Raw genomic sequence first — 9,526 nt, 5'->3', positions numbered from 1 at the left:
CCAAAATGTATGGAAACTTGTATGGGTGAACCAATGACACAAAATAGCTTCTTTGATCATATGGAAGGCACCCACAAAGTTTGAGCCGAATCAAAAAATACAAAATAATAAAAATAAATAGAGAATTGCTCAATGTCAAAATGTCAAAATGTCAAAATGTCAAAATGTCAAAATGTCAAAATGTCAAAATGTCAAAATGTCAAAATGTCAAAATGTCAAAATGTCAAAATGTCAAAATGTCAAAATGTCAAAATGTCAAAATGTCAAAATGTCAAAATGTCAAAATGTCAAAATGTCAAAATGTCAAAATGTCAAAATGTCAAAATGTCAAAATGTCAAAATGTCAAAATGTCAAAATGTCAAATGTCAAAATGTCAAAATGTCAAAATGTCAAAATGTCAAAATGTCAAAATGTCAAAATGTCAAATGTCAAAATGTCAAAATGTCAAAATGTCAAATGTCAAATGTCAAAATGTCAAAATGTCAAAATGTCAAAATGTCAAATGTCAAAATGTCAAAATGTCAAAATGTCAAAATGTCAAAATGTCAAAATGTCAAAATGTCAAAATGTCAAATGTCAAAATGTCAAAATGTCAAAATGTCAAAATGTCAAAATGTCAAAATGTCAAAATGTCAAAATGTCAAAATGTCAAAATGTCAAAATGTCAAAATGTCAAAATGTCAAAATGTCAAAATGTCAAAATGTCAAAATGTCAAAATGTCAAAATGTCAAAATGTCAAAATGTCAAAATGTCAAAATGTCAAAATGTCAAAATGTCAAAATGTCAAAATGACAAAATGTCAAAATGTCAAAATGTCAAAATGTCAAAATGTCAAAATGTCAAAATGTCAAATTGTCAAATTGTCAAAATGTCAAAATGTCTAAATGTCTAAATGTCTAAATGTCTAAATGTCTAAATGTCTAAATGTCTAAATGTCAAAATGTCAAAATGTCAAAATGTTAAAATGTCAAAATTCCAAAATTTAAAAATGTAAAAATGTCGAAAAAAATTGAAAAAATTAGTTTTCTAGGCAAAAATTACAATTACAGCGGGTTAAACCGCCCCAAAAAGCAGAAAATATAAAAACAAGATAAGAATATATGTTTAAAGATTGTCCAAAAAAACACAATGAACCAAACTATTATTCCGCCATATTTATGTTTATAATTCAGATTTCGGTATGAATGGTTGCTCGCATGTGACTCGTGTGTGTTTGTGTGCGCTTATGTCCACCCCAGGTTTTGGCGTGGCCTGCTTTTCCTTTTGCCACTTGACTTGCGTTTTGGGGGCCAGGCCAGTAGCTGCTGACGATACCAGAAATATAAATTAAAAGGTTGTTTTTCGCTCGAATGCAGATTTAACCAACAAAACGAGTTGTAGCGTTGTTTGTGTTTTTTCTTCTTCTTTTTTTTTTGCTAGGTTTGTGTGTGTGTGTTGACACCACTGACTGCCCTGCGGTGGCTTTTCCTTTTTCCCTCCGTGCTGTTGTTGATGCTGGTTACGTAGCGAAAGCTCTGCTGGTTTTGCTCCATTTCTGGGGTTGGTTTGTGTATTTGAAAATGTTTACGGATTCCCGCTGTGAGGTGGAGAAATTAGTTTTTTTTGTGTATATTATTCCTGTGAAAAACGGATTGAGAGTGAGCGAGACAGTGTTTGTGGCAACCAAACAATGGATTTTGTTTTTCAACTCGTGCAATTGAAATAAAGGATTGTTGCAGTTGCAGTTTATTTCCAAATTGTTTTTTGCTTCAATAAAGTTTTGGTGAATTGTTTGTATTTTAAATTTAGTTATTGTCAGAATAAGATGTCGTTGGATTTCAAACTAAACCAGTGAGTCACAATAAATGTTTTCAAAAAAATTCCAATTGAGATAACATGTTGCAATTCAAACCACCAAACTCATAACCATAAACGGTTGCCCTCGAAAGCCCACCAATTTCGTGACCATCAGTACCACTTTAGTTCGTGAATTTTCCCACCAGGAAAACTATTTCAATGGCACGTACTTCGTGGCCCTGTGTATCGTCAACGCGCGTCAGCTGTCCACAAAAGTCCACTCCAACACATTGTGGCCAACTTCCACAGGCTGCAAAGTGTGTGTGTGTGTGTGCGAGTGTGGTTCAATTTTTCTTCCACTTCCACCGGCAACACTGGGGCCCATTCCAACAAAGTTCCCCAAAAATGAGTGAAAATGGAGCAATGACGACGGTTGTGAAAATATGATTTCAACTTCCGGCGATATGGCGACACACACACACAAAACATGGCGTCCCAATTTTTGGGAACCGACCGACATCTACAGAAATCAAAACGTCCATTCGGGGTTTGGCCTAGTAGCAGCCGCTGTTGAAATTCGACAATGTCATCTCCCTTTCGGGATCGGTACATCCCGGTTCCCGGCAGTCTGGTCGGACATCCTGGCTGGCACTCCGCCGTGCCGTGCCGTGGCCAGGAATATGGTACTTTACGAGCAAACATTCAAACATTTTATAACATTTAAATTTCAATTAGTCTAATTTATAAATGCATGCTGCTGGTGCTGTGGCCAGGGTTGGCCTTCCCAGGGGGATGGGGTTCTCTGGGGAATATGGCGGGTTATTACGGGGCATGGGATTGGGAAGAGGAATGAACATGAAATATCCATGCTAAATAAAGATCATTATGTTGCAATATTAGAGAAAATTACTTTCAAAATATTAAAAAAAAACTACAAAATGCTCTCTAACTCCATATTTAGCAGCTAACACTAAAAACCCAACTTCTTTCATAGGAAGAGTAACAATAATGCACAAAGTTTTTCCGGTTTTGTTGAATATATCAGGATCAAAATCGAATTTTGGGGAACTGCAAAGGTCAAAAAGTGAGGCAATGAAAGCTGCACAAAAAGACGTCCTTAACTAAATTGGGCCCAAAATTGACGTGCGCCAAGATAGCACGATCACGACGAAGTGATCATAAGAGAGATCAAGACAAGATTGTTAAATTCAAACTTTTTAACTTCTTGGAAAGGTCTTCCGAATGCCTTCAGTCAGGTTATGGTATTCAAATTGATGGTGACTCTGTTCAAGGCTGTGCTTTTGCAGTATCAGCCTCAACAACTCGAAAAGCTGTACAAAATCATATTCCTTGATCGTGTTATCTTGTTGTTTTGAGCAAAATTGAGTTAAGGTCACCATTCTGTGCAGCTTTAATGCATCATCAAAACTTGGCTTAAATCTTGAGAAATTTAATCAAAGCCGTAAAAATCCCGTGAAATATTGACACTCTTAAAATGGAATGTATTTCAGATAAGATTGTGCTAACTTGTCACTGCCTGCAAATACGACAAGCTTGCAAAGGAAATTGTTATCAGAGGTCGTTTTGCCAATCTTGCATGCATTTTGCATTTTGCATATTAAGACTCATATTTCATTTCAATTTACTATTTCCATCAATACGTCAAAAAGAATGAAGATTATTTGTGAAAAGAACCTTCCCCTGCTAAATTTTCATTAGAAAATCTTGGGACAAAAAAGTCGTTAGATTTCGTCAATATGAGTAATTAAAGTAATTACGAGAAAACCTCGAATTGTTTAAGACTCACAAGAGCGGCCAGGTCACAGTGGTCCAGATTGCAAACCTAAGTGGAAAATGTATTTCCCGAAAAATACTGCAAACCATGCTTTAACAACTCGTTACTTGTGTGCTATCTTGTGACGCTTATGCTGTAAAAAGATAGGACTTGTCTAAAGATCAGACAATTGAAAAACTGTCAAATTTCATATGTTGAATGTTGACGATTTCACAAATCGGTTTTTTTTGTATTTGTTGATTTGGATGAAACTTATCCCATGCATTCCTGTGTCAAAAAAAGTGATTATGCATAGTTTTTCCATAATTTTTTTACAATTTTCAAAATTTACAATCAAACTTAAATCTTGGAAAGGTTAACAAAAAGATAATTTTCCGAATTTAACAGTTAAGACAAAATTATAAAAAAATTAATTTATATTTAATTGAAGAGGTCAGAAAATTTCACAAAACATTCAGTTTTTAAGAAGGGGTTTCCAGCATCCAGGTCACTTTGTTTTGTCGAGGCATAAAATTGTACGATCAGTTCCTAACTGGTTAGATGCAGGCATTAAAATGTCAAAACCTCTCCCCCCTCACTTCGTCTCACCAACCAGCTGCAGCTTTCTTGGCAATCAAAAAGGGAAAACGCGGTCACATGATGGCGGCATTGAGCCAGAATTAGGGGTAATCCTATGGTTAAAAATGAACCTTTTTTTAAGAAAAACTATATTTTTCCGACTGAATTAAAAAGATACGGGCATGTTTAAAAAAATATTCCTGATGTCAGAGAAGTGATTGAAGATCAAATTTTCAATCCATAATTTTTCTTTAAATTGAACTTTTTCACACCAATTGGGAACTCCTAAGACGATCTAATCACGAAAACCCTTTTTGAAATCCATTTTTGATTTCTTATTTTGATGTAAGGAGTTCGCAGTGCTGTGACAGAATGGTAATCTGACATCACTAGATTTTTAAGTAATTTCGAGATTACTCAGTAGTAATTTTTTCACAATAACACAAAAAGTTTTCAGCAATTCAAGTTTTTTTCCAATAATTCTTGTAATTACTGGTATTTTTAAGAAAAAAAAAACGAAGTTGACTTTATAGCTGTCGGCCACCATTGCTAGTACCAACCACTAGTGTCTTCCTTTGAACTACAAGGACTTCGCCGCCCTGGGCTCCTAAGTGTATGAAAGTATGGCACGGAGCGACGGCGCCGAATACCCATATTTACACAAAGAATTTTAGAGCGCCCGCCGCGGGATTCAAACCGGCGACCTCTGGATTGTGAGTCCAGTGCGCGGTCCGATTGATCCACACGAGCGGGACTTTTTAAGATTTATGGTAATTCTTTATAATAATGGCATACCTAAGACTACCAACTGTAAGGATTTTTTCCTTACCGTACGGATTTTCTACTCTCTCCGTGAATTTTTAACAGGCCGGAATTTTTGTACGGATTTTTTCGCATAATACCGATATGTACGGAATTTTAACAACTTTTTGAAAATTGAATTGCTGTTTTGATATGGTCAATGATTTTGCTAATTAGACATTTTTATAAAACTGTAAGTTTTATTTTAATTGGATAACTTGCAAAGTTTTCCGGGTTTTCTTCAGTTCAAAGATGATCATCAATAATTCTAGAGTTTTTTTTCTTCTTAAAAAAAGGTCCTATGAGCTGTTGTCTTTCATATGTTTATAAGACCTCATAAAAACACTCTAGAATATTTCTTTTCAAAGTCCTTACAAAACATATTTATCCAATAAAAGATCCAAAGGCTTTCAGGCTTGTGATAACCTGTAATTTTGAACTAACGAATTTAGAGCTATTATGTTTCACAATAAAAACTCTAGAAATGTTGTCGTGTAAACACTGTGAACGATATTATTCGTTAAAGCAAACTTGGCATTCCGTAAACCTTTAAACGTTTAACAAAAAGATGGCAAAACAAAAAGATTCAGTTTAGGTTTATTTTGTGAATACTTTTAAACGTACAAGTCATAAGCACTCTGATAGCAAACTGAAATTTGTAAGCTGCAAAAACGAAACAGTTTTGTATTTTTAATTCTTAAATTCCAAATTTATCTAAATAATTCCTTGACAGTTTTTGTTATGGTGTCATGTCGGCAAAGTGTACGGATTTTTGCTCAGCAAGAGTTGGTAGCCTTAGGCATACCTTATATTAAACAATATAGAAAAGATTAAAAAAAGCAAATTTTAAAAAAAGTTGAATATCAGGTACCTATTGAAAATATGATTAGATAAGTACAAAATTATGCATTCGAAGGCTGTAATAGGTATCTTCCACCAGTTGGTCATGTTTGTTTTAGATATTTTCCATTTGAATATCGATTCGGAATGTTTCAATCAGCTACACCCAACCGGCGGTCGCATGATTGTGATACATGGCGGCATGAAAGTATATCAGAATCTGCATGAAAACTGTCCTCATGCATTTTTTGCGATATAGGGGTATGACATTTTTGCCCGTTACCGACAATTATCGACATTACCGACGGCAGATTGATTGTATTGCAGAAAAAAAATCTTAACAGAACGAGGATGGAACCATCAACTTCTAGGTTGCTGATCCGACACGCTACCACCGCGCCATGGACGCTTGATGAATGGTGAGGAACAGAGCGCGAACATAATGTTCTCTCTAGGGTGTTGCTCGGGGACGCGCCAGCGTTCTATGTGTTGGTGAGAACTGCAGATCGCTGACGTGTTTACACGCGGGCAAAAATGATCTACGGGCTTGCTGCAAAAAATGTTATAAAATACGACATTTTCTGCAGCAAATCCACTGTTGCAGATTTTAAGATATATTTTTCCTTTGGGTGTAGGAAGTAATTCAAAGTAATGTAGAGTAATTCATATTAATTGTATGTAATTGTAGGTAGGTCCTAGTAATTCCAAGTAATTCTGGGAAATTTTAAGAAATCCGTGACGTATTATCAGTAATCCTGGTAATCCCATTTACACTGATCAGTAAGGGGCCATCAACAAACCACGAAGGCACCTTAGGGGGGTGAGGGTTGGCGATTGTCCACGCTCCATACAAAAAGGATTTTTTTGTATGAACAATTGGCAACGAAGGGGGGGGGGGGTGAGAGTGTCTACATGGTTTATGGATGGTCCCTAATCCTTGATACTAGAAACCCCTTGGTTAACATTGAAAATTGGACCAATTGTTCCGTTTTATCGTCAGTTGAAAATTACAAGATTATTTAGTGACACTTAGTAAAATGCATTTTCAGCGATTCGAATCCTTTGTGATGTTGTATCTCAGAAACTTGTTGCTAGATTTTCAAAGTTCCAGAGAGAAAATTGCAGGACATTTTCAAAGCTTAAACGATAAGAAATCGAAAAATATTTATCTTATTAAATTCAACATAAAACCTTTTAAAAAAGTGTTTGAAAAATCTATAACGATAGTGGTCCACAACTGTATCATTTTCGCATGGATTCCTCCGCAGGACTCTCTGCACTCTGTGTGTATGTCCTTGCTTGGTGGTTCGGTTGTCTGTCGAGGGTATGATTTGGACACCCGGCCGGTTGGCCGGGTCCACCAAACAAAACTATCTCCCCGTTTGGCTGGGAGCCCTATTTTTGTCCTCCTGTCCTGACACTCTGTGGCAGTTTGTTGGCAGCAAAGTTGGCTTAGAGTCGGACAAGTGCTAGTACAACTGTGCTAATGAATTTTTTAAACCCAATGGGAATGAACAAACCAAAACTGGACAACAACTAAAATTTGTGTTTGAGGGGGTGATGGGAAAGGGTGAGTTTTGCAAAATTTTGGTATGGCAACTTTTTAAATGCAATTAGCGACCAAAAACCCAGACGAAACAACCTCGACGAGAGGCGTTTTCGTTTTCGAAATAATAAATTGTATTTCACAGCTAGACTGACACGATGGCGATGGCAGCCGCAGCCGACCCTGGTTTGGGGTTATTTTCTGATGAAGTTAATTGCTTTTGGTGTGGCACGAGGTGGTGGTTTGAAATTTGGTCCTGTGCATGGTTTTGCGAGGTGAATTTTTAATGTGACGAGCTTTTGGGCTATTTTTTATTTGTTTTGCTAAGTGATTTCAATTGTGTGATGTGCAGTTTTGATGAGCTGCATATTGCATGTGGGATTCTTTACTGTTCTATTTTTGTATTGCTCAAATTTAAATTAAATTTAATCCATTAAATTTCATTTTAAATATTGTTAAACTCACAATTTTCATTTATTTTTAAGGATTTTTATTGAAAACTTGTTGGTTTTTTCGAGAAAATGTGTCATTTTTCATATCTGTGATTTTAATTAATTAAATATTTTTATTAAGATGTTGTTTTAACATTGATAAGCAAACAACATTTTCAATTTAATTGTCTTTTCCCCTTCCAAGGGTAGTTTTCCCAGCTGTGGTTCAATAGATTACACGGCGATGAAACTCTGTAAAAATGATTAAATTTATAATCCCACTTGCAGCTGTTAAACCACAATCGAACACGACCACTCCCTGCTGTCGATGGTGACCATTCGAGGAGAGGAGTATTTCAACCACATTATCCTGTCAAGCACCATGGTCATCCTCACCATCATCATCATCATCATCAACAGCACCAACCCTGTTCGGAACAGCAGCAGGGCAGGGATTATGGATGTAGTTCCGTTTTCGCGCGCATCTCTTCTAAGCCATTTTCCACCAAATCGCAGCCCATCGACATAAAGCTCGTGCAACTTTTCCTACCTCCCTCCTTGGCGATGGCATTGTTTCACACCATTTGGCCCGTAATCACACTCGCGCGTTTTAAGTGCCCTCTCGGAAAATCCTTCACTTTCCCTAGGTATCTCACAGGATAGCGAGGAAAAGTCTTTGGGAAATTTTAGCTCTAAGAATTTAAATTGACTGTTGAATCTTTTGTCTGAAAGGAATCTTAGCTTGGCTTTCTAAATATTCAACTTCAAAATAAACATTTTTATGATTTCAAAACCATAGTTTCGATCACCGAGTTTACAAAGAGCACCTCCTCCGCAACCGTCCCCTCCCAACCCCCCCTGGAAGTGGCCAACGACTAACGGTCTATTAGTGCCGTGGGAGTTCTGCAGCTTACCATAACCGAAGGATCAACCGATGCAATTTGTATGTTGTAGGATACAAAAACACCCAGAGAGATTGAACGAGGAACTGACGGGCGGTGTGGGTGGTAGTTGGGTAAATGGCATGAAACTTGGATTTTCTGAAACATTAATTTCGATTTTTCCTCCAGAGAGTGAGCGAAAGAGGGATCGTGCTCCACCCCTCACCCCCATCGGGGTATCGAATCCGTCCACGTGGCACTGAATAATGGGAAAGTACAACACGACCAGCAGCCCGTCTGGACGGAATTCCCTCGATCCCAAATGTGATTGTCAGATTTATATGCACAACATGGCAGCAGCAGCAACGGGAAGCAGCACTTGATGCATCCTCCGATGATAGAAGGATCCAAAGTGGAACAAGTATCCTGCAAAAGTCAACTTCAACTTCTGTCGAAGACAACCAATAAGCGCGCGGCTGACGGAAGTCCATTATCGTTGTCTTTCCAAGAACCCTCGTCGAAGAAAACGAACTGCAATTGATGGAAACTTTATTGTAAACTGATTTATTAAGAATTTTCTTTTTTCAATGTATTTTACACACAACAATATATCTTATGATTCTTTAACTGATTTAAATAAAAATATTTGCAAAACTAGTAGTTCTAACTTAAAAATACTTCAACTCAACGTCAGGAGCGTACGAAATCCAGAAAAGTTCGACCGAATTCGAGAGATTCTGGCTTTGTATGTGGGAAAAATCGACGTCCTGGTACTGGGGGAAACATGGCTCACCGATGGGATTACCGAATGCTGTGCTCTTGATGGATTCAAAGGTGTTTTTTCGTGCCGAAACGGCTCACTAGGGGGAGGTCTTGCTGTCTACGTAAGAGATACT

The sequence above is a fragment of the Culex quinquefasciatus genome, chromosome 2, assembly GCF_015732765.1.
Source record: "Culex quinquefasciatus strain JHB chromosome 2, VPISU_Cqui_1.0_pri_paternal, whole genome shotgun sequence".
Classification (NCBI taxonomy): Eukaryota; Metazoa; Arthropoda; class Insecta; order Diptera; family Culicidae; genus Culex; species Culex quinquefasciatus.
Note: the sequence above shows the minus strand (reverse complement) of the source record.